A 14,394-nucleotide genomic window follows, 5' to 3' on the forward strand; every position below is an offset into this window, starting at 1 on the left:
ACTCTCTCTCTCTGTCTCTCCAAAGGGCCTTGTTGGGGAACTGTCCTCAGATAAGAGGATTCCCTGAGTGTATGGTGTGTCGGTACACGTGTGTCGACATGTCTGAGGTAGAAGGCTCTCCTAGAGAGGAGCAGGAGCAAATTAATGTGGTGTCTCCATCGACAACGCCGACACCTGACTGAATGGATATGTGAAATGTTTTATGTGCTAATGTAAACTTATTACACAAGAGATTAGACAAAGCTGAAGCTAGGGAACAGTCAGGGAGTCAACCCATGCCTGTCCCTATGTCGCAGGGACCTTCGGGGTCTCAAAAGCGCCCACTATCCCAAATAGTTGACACAGATACCGACACGGATTCTGACTCCAGTGTCGACTACGATGATGCAAAGTTACAGCCAAAATTGGCTAAATGTATTCGATATATGATTATTGCAATAAAAGATGTTTTGCACATCACAGAGTCCCCTGTCCCTGACACGAGGGTACACATGTATAAGGGAAAGAAACCTGAGATAACCTTTCCCCCCTCACATGAGTTGAACGAATTATGTGAAAAAGCTTGGGAATCTCCAGACAAAAAGCTGCAGATTCCCAAAAGGATTCTTATGGCGTATCCTTTCCCGCCAATGGACAGGATACGGTGGGAATCCTCCCCTAGGGTGGATAAAGCATTGACACGCTTATCCAAAAAGGTAGCGCTGCCATCCCAGGATACGGCTACCATCAGGGACCATGCTGACCGCAAGCAGGAGGTTACCCTAAAGTCCATTTACACACATTCTGGTACCTTACTCAGACCGGCAATTGCGTCGGCCGGGGTTGTAGCGCGGTGGCAGCATGGACAGATACCTTATCAGCAGAGATTGAGACCCTAGATAAGGATGCTATGTTATTGACCATAGGGCATATAAAAGATGCTGTCCTATATATGAGAGATGCTCAAAGTGACATTAGTCTACTGGGTTCTAGAATAAACGCTATGTCGATTTCTGCTAGACGAGTCCTATGGACCCGGCAATGGACAGGTGATGCCGACTCAAAAAGGCATATGGAGGTTTTACCTTACAGGGGTGAGGAATTGTTTGGGGAAGGTCTCTCGGACCTAGTCTTCACAGCTACAGCTGGTAAATCAAATTTTTTGCCTTATATTCCCTCACAGCCTAAGAAAGCACCACATTATCAAATGCAGTCCTTTCGATCACAGAGAAACAAGAAAGTACGAGGTGCGTCCTTTCTTGCCAGAGGTAAGGGCAGAGGGAAGAAGCTGCACAACACAGCTAGTTCCCAGGAACAGAAGTCCTCCCCGGCCTCTACAAAATCCACCGCATGACGCTGGGGCTCCGCTAAAGGAGTCCGCCCAGTTGGGGGCACGTCTTCGAGTTTTCAGCCACATCTGGGTTCATTCGCAGGTGGATCCCTAGGCAATAGAAATTGTTTCTCAGGGTTACAAGCTGAAATTCGAAGAGGTGCCTCCTCGCCGGTTTTTCAAATCGGCCCTACCATCTTCTCCCCAGGAAAGGGAGATAGTGTTAAATGCAATTCACAAATTGTATCTTCAACAGGTGGTGGTCAAGGTTCCCCTGCTTCAACAAGGAAAGGGAAATTATTCGACCCTGTTTGTAGTCCCAAAACCGGACGGTTTGGTCAGACCCATATTAAATTTAAAATCCCTGAACCTATACTTGAAAAGGTTCAAGTTCAAGATGGAATCGCTAAGAGCGGTCATCGCCAGCCTAGAAGGGGGGGATTTTATGATATCTCTGGACCTTCATGTACTCATTTATCCACCTCATCAGGCGTACCTAAGATTTGCGGTACAGTATTGTCATTACCAATTTCAGACGTTGCCGTTTGGTCTCTCCAGAATTTTCTCCGAGAATTTTCACCAAGGTAATGACGGAAATTATGGTGCTCCTGCGAAAGCAAGGTGTCACAATTATCCCGTACTTGAACGATCTCCTCATAAAAGCGAGATCAAGAGAGCAGTTGCTGAACAGCGTATAACTTTCACTGAAGGTGTTACAGCAACACGGCTGGATTCTCAATATCCCGAAGTCGCAGTTGGTTCCTACGACTCGTCTGACTTTGCTTGGGCATTATTCTGGATACGGACCAGAAAAGGGGTTATCTTCCGATAGAAAAGGCCCAGGAACTCATGACTCTGGTCAGGAACCTATTGAAACCAAAACAGGTGTCAGTGCATCACTGCACTCGAGTCCTGGGAATGATGGTGGCATCATACGAGGCCATTCCCTTTGGCAGGTTCCATGCGAGGATCTTGCAATGGGACCTACTGGACAAGTGGTCCGGGTCACATCTACAGATTCATCAGTTGATCACCCTGTCCCCCAGGGCCAGGGTATCTCTCCTGTGGTGGCTGCAGAGTGCTCACCTTCTAGAGGGCCGCAGGTTCGGCATTCAGGACTGGATCCTGGTGACCACGAACGCGAGCCTCCGAGGTTGGGGAGCAGCCACACAGGGAAGAAATTTCCAAGGTCTTTGGTCAAGTCAGGAGACTTGTCTTCACATCAACATCCTGGAGCTAAGGGCCATATACAACGCCCTATGTCAAGCGGAGACCTTACTTCGCGACCAACCAGTTCTGATCCAGTCAGACAACGTCACCGCAGTAGTTCATGTAAACCGCCAAGGCGGCACAAGGAGCAGAGTGGCGATGGCGGAAGCCACCAGAATTCTTCGCTGGGCGGAGAATCATGTAAGCTGTCAAAGTCAGAAAAATATCACGATGCACACTGCCATATTTGCACCTCATATGTGTCCCTGCTGCGCATGCGTGCGCTCTCCCGTGCGTGCGCATACTCGCTGTTGCGGGCACCCGCAGGCGCACGGTATGCGCATTTACGGTAGAGATTGTGTGCGTCTAGCGGGCAACTCTTTCGTTACATATTTTCACCATATAATGCATTTTGTAGATTATGGTCCCTTTGATAGATTCTGAAAGTTTAGTTAATGTAGTATGTTCCTGGACAGAGAGATCCCTCATTGTTTGATACGAAGGGTCAGACAGGAGTAATACAGTGGTGTTTAGTATCCATCGGAAGAGTATTTAATTAGCAATATTCCGGTGTTGGTTTGAAGCGGATCAATCGCTCGTGCGAATAGTTATGGACATAAGAAGTTTATGAACATTTACTGTATTTGCACTTACTTATCCATGCGGCGGGAAACCCAGTTTCCCTCCCACCTGAGCTGTTGGAAATAGTCACAGCCCACCTGTATGAATCAACCTATGACCTTTTGTTATAATGCAAAGACGAATTCCTGTGTCCAATGAACAATGAGATTGTAGGGACCATTGAATTGTATTGTGTGTGGGGCATAAATAGACAGGCCGATCACATCCAGCACTCACTCTTCATCGGTTATCATTGCTGAAAATCGGGAGCTGGATGTCCAGAGGCGCATGCGATCGTTTCCTTTGTGCGTAAGTTTTCTCCGTAATCATATTGTCTTTTCTTGTTATTATGGGCCATATCTTTCTCTCTCGCTCTTCTCTTTCTCTCATTTTCTCTTAAACGTACTTGTATTGTATTTACTGTGTAGTTACCTGGTTAGTTAGTCTATGTTATATTGTAGTGTATGACTTGTATTGTGTTAATTCTTTTGCAAGTATAACATTCATAATATATATATTAGGCGTTGGACCCTAAGCACGGTATTTGTGTATTTCTTATAGTGTTAAGTATTCTCAGAGCGTCGGTGACGCTCGAACAGCTTTTGAGTTAATAAGGTTATACAGTGTTGCATTTACACCCTATCTCTACACTAAGGTTTTACAGCAAATTACATTGTTTGTGGTTTAGACATAAAGGTTTAACATTGTGAGCGTCGGCGCCGCTCGTGATCTCCTCGTGGTCTCGAGCGTCCGCTACGCTGATAGCGTAGCATTACGGTAGTCGCTCACCTATAAGTGTGCCCGATACCAACAGCGTATTCTCGTGAGCGTCTGTATCGCTCGAGCAGCCCGCTCCCGATACAGCGTCCGTTACGCTATAGCGAACCATTACGTTAGTCAGCAGCCAATAGCGTGCCTGCCTGTGATCTCTTGGCCGTGAGCGAACGTGACGCTTGAGCGTCTCGACCACGGCTAAGCGATTGTTACGCAACGAGCGTACCCTTACGGTACTCCATACGCAAATAGCGTACAGTGTTCTTAGACCTCACAAAGGGTTTTAAATAAGATAAATATTTAGCTTTATCAATTGGCGGCTCGTCCTGTCCTTCACATATCTCTGCTAGGTAATTTCAGCAGACATTATCCATCAGCAAAGGGTGGGAGATCATATTCTTCGCAGTGCTGACGGGTTAAGCGTCTGTTTCGCTTAGTAAAGGGTGCTGAAGGAATCCGGGAACCGGAGGTAAGAACAACACACTAGTGTCTTTTAAAACTGTTTATTTCTATCTTGCGTACGCACACACGCATATCTGCATTTCTTTTTCATTCGTGTATTTTCATATATCACTCTCCTGTTTGCCATTTTATAATTGATAAAACGTGCTAAGAGAGATTTGTCGCTATTTCATAGTTAAAGTGTAAAAGTAATGCGTTAAGGGATAAAGTGTAAAGCACACACGCAGCTCTACCTAAAGGTAAAAGGAGAGATTGGTGTGTTGCACGGTAGACGATCGAGGATCATCTACATTGATAAAACGTGTTAGTTGTGTTACGGTGGACATTGGTTTTGTATACACGTGTCTCTAACAAAAGGCTGAGACTCGCGTACGCAAAGGCCGACGCACGTAGCGTAAATTACGCAACGGAGCGTCTGGGTACGCCCACGTAACTCAAATCACACGATAGTGTTGATTTTTAAATAGCACAATAAGCGATAAATAGCGCAATAAGCGATAAATAGCGCAACAGGCGATAAATAGCGCAACAAGCGATAAATAGCGCAACAGGCGATAAATAGCGCAAATCTATTTTAAATCCGAAATTTAAATTAACAGATCCTTCTCCAAATTTACAACACATCTGGTCTAAAGAAAAATTTCTGCGCAGAAATAGAAATAGAAACAAAAGTGTGTATGTGGTGAGTGAGTGTTTGTTTTTACAATTTTGGGGATTGAACCACAGAAATCATCGAGTTCTCGTGAAGTACATACGTGTAAGTGACATACGTGGTGGCTAGGGAGGCATCTCTGGTTAAACATAAAATTTGAGCATTAGAGTGTAGCAGACCAGGAGGTCATACTGTAACAGACCAGGAGGTCGCATAACAGACCAGGAGGTCCAAGTACAGCAGACAAGGAAGTCCGCTATAGAGACAAGGCACAACACCAAGAAGGGTTGGTGCGACACCCATATAGGCCATAAAAAGCTCAGGCTGAAGGAATTCGCAGCTGCTGAATGTCGATTCCACTTGTCGCTCCGTACATAAGATTAGTTGCTTATGTGCTGAACGATTGTACCGCACGTAATTGTGTGCATTAAGTTAGTCTGACCAGTACCATTTGTGTACAAACCCGGTCATAAAACTATTTGTACATTCTGACGTGATTTGTGTAATTTTTTATTTTCTGAAGGGAAGTTCGCTGGTCACTCAGGAATTGTCCAACAACCAATAGTTACTGGAAAGAGTAAGTGTTCTTCGGATATCTCTCGCATGTTCCAGTAAATAGAGGTTCATAGGGGCCCTGGGTCGAGTACGCCAGCGCTATATCAGTGTGTGGGCGTATTGGTCGGCGTGGGCGAGTGAGTGAGGTGCTCGGTAAACTTCACCGTCAACCTATCTTTTAATATTTTGGTTTTTTGTAAGGGTTCGCTGAAGACCCTGAGATAAAGGTCAGAGGTAGAGCAAGCAACACCTGCAAATTATGGGGGCCAGTTGTTCAGGAAGGGGGCGATCAACCTCGGTTCGGGTTGATTCAGTAAACCGACCAGTCGGGTCGGCAAGGTATGTAATGTGTGAAAAATATGGTTTACATACAGAAATTTTATGTGATGAATGGGAGAGAATGACAGTACATGACGGGGAGAAATTCCCAAGAGTAGGTAGCTTCAGCCTAGAAGTGTTAATGAATTTAAGGAGGAGGATATGTCTCATTAAATCAACAAAGAGACGAATCCAACATTATGATTATTTGCAGCTATGGCAACAGGAGGGTGAAATACAGAGAGGATTGGCTCTGGCGGCGGGATCTGGCCCTATCAGGAAACTGATAGCCACGGCCCCGCCGCCACCATACATATCAGGAGAGAAATTGGTTGCGGAGAATGACGCATCAGGGGGTAACAAACAGGCACTTAGCAACTGTATAAATGTTAAGGATAATGTTAATAAGTTAACCAATGCAAGTATTAACCCGTGCAAGTTGTACCCTGTTTTGAACTTTCTCCAGGAGTGTGATCAAGAGGACGAATCGGCAACAATATCGGCGCTCTCTCTAGCAGCCACTATATCAGAAACGACAGTAGGCACGGCCCAACCCATAAGATTAGTAACAAAGCCCCCTAGCGGAGGGACAGGTGAGGTCGTATCAACGGGTAAGTACGGCACCTTACACTATGCTGAAACCATTTCACCACAGGCTGTAGAATCTACACAGAATGATGTTAGTAGACTTAATCCTGTTAGGGTAATAGCTGTTCCAAATGGGAAAACTGACACATCAGGAGTCACTCCTATCAGGAACATTGCCATGTATAGCCCATTTTCCAGAATGGAATTAAGGACCATAGTGTCTGAATTCCCTGACCCCAGAAAAGACTTAGTTGCTAGCCAAAAATACATCAGAGACCTAGGAAACACTTTAGAGCCCAATAACAAAGACTGGCAGATATTGCTGAGGGCATGTTTACCCTCCAATGTCGACTCAGCTCAATTTTTAGCTGACTGTGGATTGGATCTGGATGTACCTCTTACAGATGTGTACAACAAAGATAACGTAAAAAGAATAAATTTACAGTTAAAGGAGTATTTCCCAGCTGTAGCCAAATGGAATAGAATTTTTTCCATTAAACAAAAAGAGACAGAAACAGCTGCTGATTATTTTCACCGGGCATTATTAGAAATGGCAAAGTACACTGGCATAGAGGACATTAGGACCAATGCAAACCATCAAGAAGTAGCAGTATCTGTGCTAATGGATGGTTTAAAAGAAGCATTAAAGACAAGGGTACAGACCACGCAACCATGTTGGCGAGGTCTGTCAGTGGCTACTTTGAGAGAGGCTGCTATTGATCACGACCGGAATATCACCAGACACAGGGAGTCGCAAGGTGATAAGTTAATGTCAGTAAGTATACAGGCCCTGACCACAAAACAGCCTGTGTTTATATCACCAAACCCTGTGGGTAAGTCAAATGTGGTAACATGTTATTTTTGTCATAAACAGGGACACATAGCACGAGACTGTAGAGCGAAAAATTCGCAAAGATCTTACCAACCCCCTAGACAACGACACGACACACGACATTGGGAGCAAGGTCCGCAGAGACGGAGTTATGAGCCACATGCAGGAGAAACAAAAAGATACCCCCCGAACAGAGACTGGCAAACTCCTGGCAGTTCCCATTTAACCCCTTCACAAGTAGTTGCTGCCAGCGGGATTCAGGGAGGTCACCATACCCAATAGGGGTGTGGCCATACCTGTAATCTGCAGCCAGTAAAATTGATTGCAAGCCTTGGGAGTGAACCTGAAATTGCAATCAATGTAGCTGGTAAATCATTAAACTTTCTTGTAGACACAGGGGCGGCCAAATCAGTGATAAATTCGACAGTGGGCATGAGAACCACTGGTAAGACAATTCCAGCCATAGGGGTAACGGGAGTAGTCCAGCACTACCCTGTTAGCAAACCAGCCGAGATTACAGTAGGGCCTTTACATACCAAGCATTCCTTTTTGCTGGCTGCATCGGCACCGACTAATCTCCTGGGAAGAGACTTATTGTGTAAAATGGGGTGCGTCATTTATTGTACTCCTGAAGGTGTATTCTTGGACATACCTGAGAATCACGCTCAGGAAGTGCGAGACATGTTAGACTCCCCATCAAAATTAATGTCACATACCATTATGACAAATAGGACTCCATCCCAAGTAGAAGAAATGACATCCCAGATACCAGAGTCACTTTGGACTAAAGATGGACAGGACACTGGATTAATGGCAAACGTAGCTCCAGTAGTTGTACAAGTAAAAGATGGTAGGATAGCTCCAAAAATCCCACAGTACCCTCTGAAGCCAGAGGTGGAGTTAGGAGTGTATCCCGTAATAGAGCGCTTGCTACAACAGGGTATTCTGGTAAGAACGTCCAGCACTGCCAATAGTCCCATCTTCCCTGTGAAAAAGAGTGGGGGGAGGGGTTACCGGCTAGTGCAGGATCTAAGGGGGATCAACAAAATAGTTGAGAGTCAGTTCCCCGTAGTGCCAAATCCAGCTGTCATCCTTATGCAAATCCCTCCCACTGCAAAATTTTTCACTGTTATTGACCTCTGCTCCGCTTTCTTTTCGGTACCTCTGCACCCTGACAGCCAATATTTGTTTGCATTCACATACAGAGGAGTCCAATACACATGGACTCGATTACCACAAGGTTTCATAGACAGTCCAAGTATATTTTCCCAGGCTTTGCATGATTGTTTACAGTCTTTCCAACCAGAGAGTTGATCAGTATTAATACAGTACGTGGATGATCTACTACTGTGTTCTGATTCATTGGAAGCATCCCTGAAGGATACGAAACAGCTCCTGTTTCATCTTTCAGACACAGGACACAAGGTTTCCAAAGACAAGTTGCAATTATGCCAAACTAAGGTAAAATATTTGGGACACTGTCTAACACAAGGACTGAGACACCTGACCACTGATAGAATTCCAGCAATTAGAGACATGACTCTGCCAAAAACCCAGCAACAGATCAGAACATTTTTAGGAATGTGTGGGTATTGCCGTAACTGGATCCCAGGGTTTTCCATTCTAGCGTTACCTCTGCAGGAGATGGTCTCCTCAAACAAACCTGATCGGATTTCGCATACAGACGAGTCCGAGATGGCATTTGAGAGACTTAAACAGTGCCTAACGCAGGCACCAGCATTAGGTATGCCAGACTATGGGAAACCCTTTGAGCTGTACGGAACAGAGAGTGCTGGTTGCGCGGCAGGCGTCTTAACCCAAAAGCACGGTGATGCCAGCAGGCCAGTAGCATACTACAGCGCTCAGCTAGACACGGTAGCGCGATCCCTCCCCACATGCTTGCGAAGCGTCGCTGCGATAGCATTGCTAGTAACGAATAGCGAAGATGTAGTGCTAGGTCACAACCTCACAATTCATACACCACATGCAGTGTCAGCCTTGCTAAATTCTGCCCAAACCAGGCACGTCTCATCAGCGCGGTTTACAAGATGGGAATTGGCACTAATGGCCCCCGTAAACATCACCATAAGGAGATGCAGTGCATTAAATCCTGCAACATATCTCCCAGGTGTGCCTGGACAGGCACAAAGGGTGGAGGATGAGAGTGGTGGGGAAGGAGAATTTAACACACAGAAGGACACACATGATTGTATGGAATATTTGACCCAAAATTTTACCGCAAGGCCTGACATCAGTGACAACCCGCTGGAAAATGTAGATCTAACTTTCTACACGGACGGTAGTTGTCACAGACAGTCAGACTCGGGAGACTTGTGTACTGGATACGCAGTCGTAGATGACCAAGGCACCATAGAAGCGGAACCGCTAGGCCCACCTCACTCAGCCCAGGTTGCTGAACTGGTCGCCCTAACCAGAGCATGTGAATTGGCTAAGGGCAAATCAGCCAATATCTACACCGACTCTAGATACGCATTCGGGGTAGTCCATGATTTCGGAGCCCTATGGCGCCTCAGAAATTTCATGACGGCAGCTGGTACACCGGTAGCGCATGCAGCTCACATCAAAAGGCTTCTAACAGCGATACAGGAACCCGACAGAGTGGCTGTTATCAAGTGTAAAGCACACACATATAGCCAGGACCCAGTATCACTTGGTAACAGCCGAGCAGACGAAGCAGCTAAGTTAGCAGCTGGTACCCCCAGACAGACAGACACCACACAACTGATGGTATTTAATACCATCAACACACAGAAGTTGTGTGAAATGCAAAATTTGTGTTCCACACAGGAAAAGGCAGTCTGGAAGGCGAAGGGATATGGCCAGGAGTCCTCAGGACTCTGGACGGATGGACAAGGTAAACCGGTGGCCGCCAGAGCATATCTTCCATGTTTAGCTGAGGCAGCTCACGGGCTGACTCATCTGGGCAAGGAAGGAAAGTGCAAGTTGGTAAGAGCATATTGGTGCGCCCCAGGATTTTCATCTCATGCAAGTAAGAGAGCAATGTCATGCCTTACCTGTTTGAGAAAGAATATCGGAAAGGCAATACCAACAGAACCATCTCATATCCCACCTGCAGGCGGTCCTTTCCAGGCAATACAGATTGACTTCATTCAATTACCCCCTTGTCGAAATTTGAAATATGTACTTGTTTGTATAGATGTGTTCTCAAATTGGGTTGAAGCATTCCCGGCGGCCACAAATACCGCTATGTTTACTGCTAAGAAAATTGTGCAGGAATTTGTATGTAGATATGGTATCCCTAGAATTATCGAAAGTGATAGGGGTACCCATTTTACAGGTGATGTCTTTCAAGGAATGTGTAAGTTGATGGGAATTGATAGCAAGCTGCACACTCCATACCGTCCACAGGCGAGTGCGAAGGTGGAAAGAGTGAATAGCACTATTAAAAATAATTTGAGCAAAGTTATGGCAGAAACAGGATTGACATGGCCAGAAGCTTTACCCATTGTACTGTACAGCATCAGAACCACTCCCAGGTCCCCTCTTAATCTGTCCCCTTTTGAAATCTTGTTTGGTCGACAACCGCATGTTATGATTAACCCTCAGGATGATTTGAAGTGTAACAATGAAGTGACTGTAAAGTACCTGGTTAATATGAGTAAACAGCTAAGGAATCAAAATAATAATTTGAAGTTGGTGATTCCTGATTTACCAGATAGTAATTGTCATGACATTGAACCTGGGGAGTATGTAATGATACGAAATTTTCTACGCTCAGGTTGCCTTATTGACAGATGGGAAGGACCATACCAAGTCTTATTGACTAGCACTACAGCATTGAAAGTTGCCGAGAGAGAGACTTGGGTTCATTCGTCCCATTGTAAGAAGGTTGCTGATCCAGAGAGGTCCCGTGATAAGGAACAGACGGTAGAGGACGTTGTATCACTGGAGTGTCTGTTCCAGGAGGACTGAGGCGGCACCTGAGCATTGAAAATCACAAGATCAAAAGCAGTTGTCGATTCCCTGTTCCCTTTTATTGTTTTTCTCCAACTTCCCATCCCCTCTCCCTCAAATTATTTTCCCCCCCTTCTCATTCTTCTTCGTTTCCTCCTATAAGATGGACTTGCCCCAAGAGACTGTGATCCGGATTTTCCTGTTGACCATGATGTTGACCAGAGCAGTCTGTTCCGGCGAGAGTACCATGGAGGTCGAGAGAGATTCTGGAATGGGTTCTGATGACAGAGATGGAGGCGTAGTTTTCCGAGAACAACATAATCAACAAGCAAAGGCGAGTATCAGAAAACGATCCGATAGCATTGACAATAGAAGGAATTGTGAAGGATTGTTAGCTGAAGAAAACTGTATCTGTAGGCTCTGTGACAACGTAGTCGAGGATGGGTGCATTAAGAAATGCCAATCCAGTTTTAATATCCACATGGACCGGCATCCCTTGAGTGACTATCACTCCTTAGTGGGTAGCGTGTTAAATCAAACAGATTGTTGGGTATGCTCTCAAGTACCTCAAGGTCATAGCAAATCAGGACTAGTACCATTTCCTTTAACGATAGGGGAGGTACTTGAGCTAAGTGGTGGGAGACCGGTGGACAGGAGGTTTAATATCTCCAGTCCTCCTAGTTTGAAGCTCCACCAATATCATGTGGATAGATCCCTCATATGTTTTAACATTTCCAATCCCCGAAAGCCGGGAAATTGGGAAGTGTCATGGAGTAACCAAACCATGACCTTTTCATATAGAGCAGATAGAATGCCGACAGATACAGAGCTTATACGCCACATAGCCAGTAGAGGAAAATCTTTCCGGTATAGGTATACCCTAGGAAGTAGGATTACGAGAGTTGGAGAGGTATCACCAGGATACTGTGCACATATCGTACAAGCTGATACGTGTACTAGACAGATGGGAGAATTAGGGTTAGGAGATTTCACATGGAAAATGTGTAATATGGTTATGTCCTACTCCGTCCCATATGTTCTCCCCGATGATGCATATTTCATATGCGGGAGGAAGGCGTATAAGTGGCTTGCCCCAAACTCTGAAGGATTGTGTTATATTGGAAAAGTATTGCTTGAGGTAATGACTGTATCACATGCCAAAATGAAAGACATACACCGTGTTGCCCAAACTCCTTATACTCACACCCATTACGAGCACGTAGTTAAACGGCACCTGATAGAAAGAACAGAGCACCCGGCCTCTGACATGATCCATGAATCAACCGGGATTCAGTTTCTACTTGCGTTAGACCTCACTCGCACCGCCAGAGGAGTGTTGAATTATAAATACATATCTGCGCTCGCAAATTTGTTAGACAATATCACAGAAATGTATGATGACACATTTAGGTATACTGGAAGAGAACTTCAAGCTTATAAAACAGAACTAGTTCAGCATAGAATGATTCTCAATTATCTCACAGCAGTAACAGGTGGATATTGTGTCACACTGGCAACACAGTACGGCGTGAAATGCTGCACATATATAACGAATAGTACCGAGGACCCGGTCGAGGTCATAGACCAAAAGATGGACGATATTCTCCAATTGAAGTGGGAATTTCGCAGGAGACACAATCTCACCCTTGCTGCTGTGAGTAATGAGCTGACTAGTTGGGTGTCATGGTTGAACCCGCGAAATTGGTTCTCCGGTTTAGGAGAATGGGCTCAAGGAGTTATAATGGATGTAGGGAAGTTTCTCCTATGTATCTTAGGTGTTATCATAACGATTGGCTTGATATTTAGATGCGGTCAGGCTTTAACGAAGTGCAAACGAAGTACCAGGGTGATGAGTTTAAGGAGTGAGGAAATTGTAATGCGATTTCTACGGTCCGTTTCTTTCATCTGTTTTTCCGTTTTCCTCTGAGGTAAAAAGACCCACTTGGACGAGGAATTTGATGAGCCGATATACAGACAACAGATGGATTAAAGAAGAAGTTTTGACAACCTTATACACAGATTTTTGATGAACTATGCCATAGATCCCCAGTTTCCCTAGAAATTTTAAAATTACGCTAGCCCAACACTTTTGTAAATCTATGGACATTGACAAAGCTTTTTGCTCGCACCTTATGGGCAAAAGCACAAAGAAGACTGCATTCAACAGACACCAAACAAGACCTCAATCGACGACTGTTCATTAACCTGACATAGAATACCACTGCATTTACCGTAATTATGTATTTTCTTCATCTCTACAACCTTCAGGTAATTACACACATAGTATAGGGAATACAGGCACAGATATCAGCAATCACATATTCCCCCATTCATGTATCATCAACTAAAATGTGCTCCCCATTTTTGTTACAACCAAAATCCGAAAAAAGCTCGGTAAAGTTTGACAGCCCATCCACAGACCCGTACCACGGGATAAGAAGGAATTCAAATGTATACTTCGCAATACCTCGAAGCTTGATTTAAAACACGTACGGCACGATGATACATGACCCCCCAAACATGGATTCATACACACATGCTTCTGCTATCTCACTAGGTCATACCCTTTTCCTACCTTCTCCTCTCCTCCCCTACCCAACCATGTAAATGTATTAACCCCTGACATATATTTTTCTCTTTTTGAAATGTTTTAGGAAGTGGCAGTTATTGTTGACTGCCAAAGGGTGGACTGTCAAAGTCAGAAAAATATCACGATGCACACTGCCATATTTGCACCTCATATGTGTCCCTGCTGCGCATGCGTGCGCTCTCCCGTGCGTGCGCATACTCGCTGTTGCGGGCACCCGCAGGCGCACGGTATGCACATTTACGGTAGAGATTGTGTGCGTCTAGCGGGCGACTCTTTCGTTACATATTTTCACCATATAATGCATTTTGTAGATTATGGTCCCTTTGATAGATTCTGAAAGTTTAGTTAATGTAGTATGTTCCTGGACAGAGAGATCCCTCATTGTTTGATACGAAGGGTCAGACAGGAGTAATACAGTGGTGTTTAGTATCCATCGGAAGAGTATTTAATTAGCAATATTCCGGTGTTGGTTTGAAGCGGATCAATCGCTCGTGCGAATAGTTATGGACATAAGAAGTTTATGAACATTTACTGTATTTGCACTTACT

The sequence above is a fragment of the Pseudophryne corroboree genome, unplaced genomic scaffold (assembly GCF_028390025.1).
Source record: "Pseudophryne corroboree isolate aPseCor3 unplaced genomic scaffold, aPseCor3.hap2 scaffold_2025, whole genome shotgun sequence".
NCBI classification, from domain to species: domain Eukaryota; kingdom Metazoa; phylum Chordata; class Amphibia; order Anura; family Myobatrachidae; genus Pseudophryne; species Pseudophryne corroboree.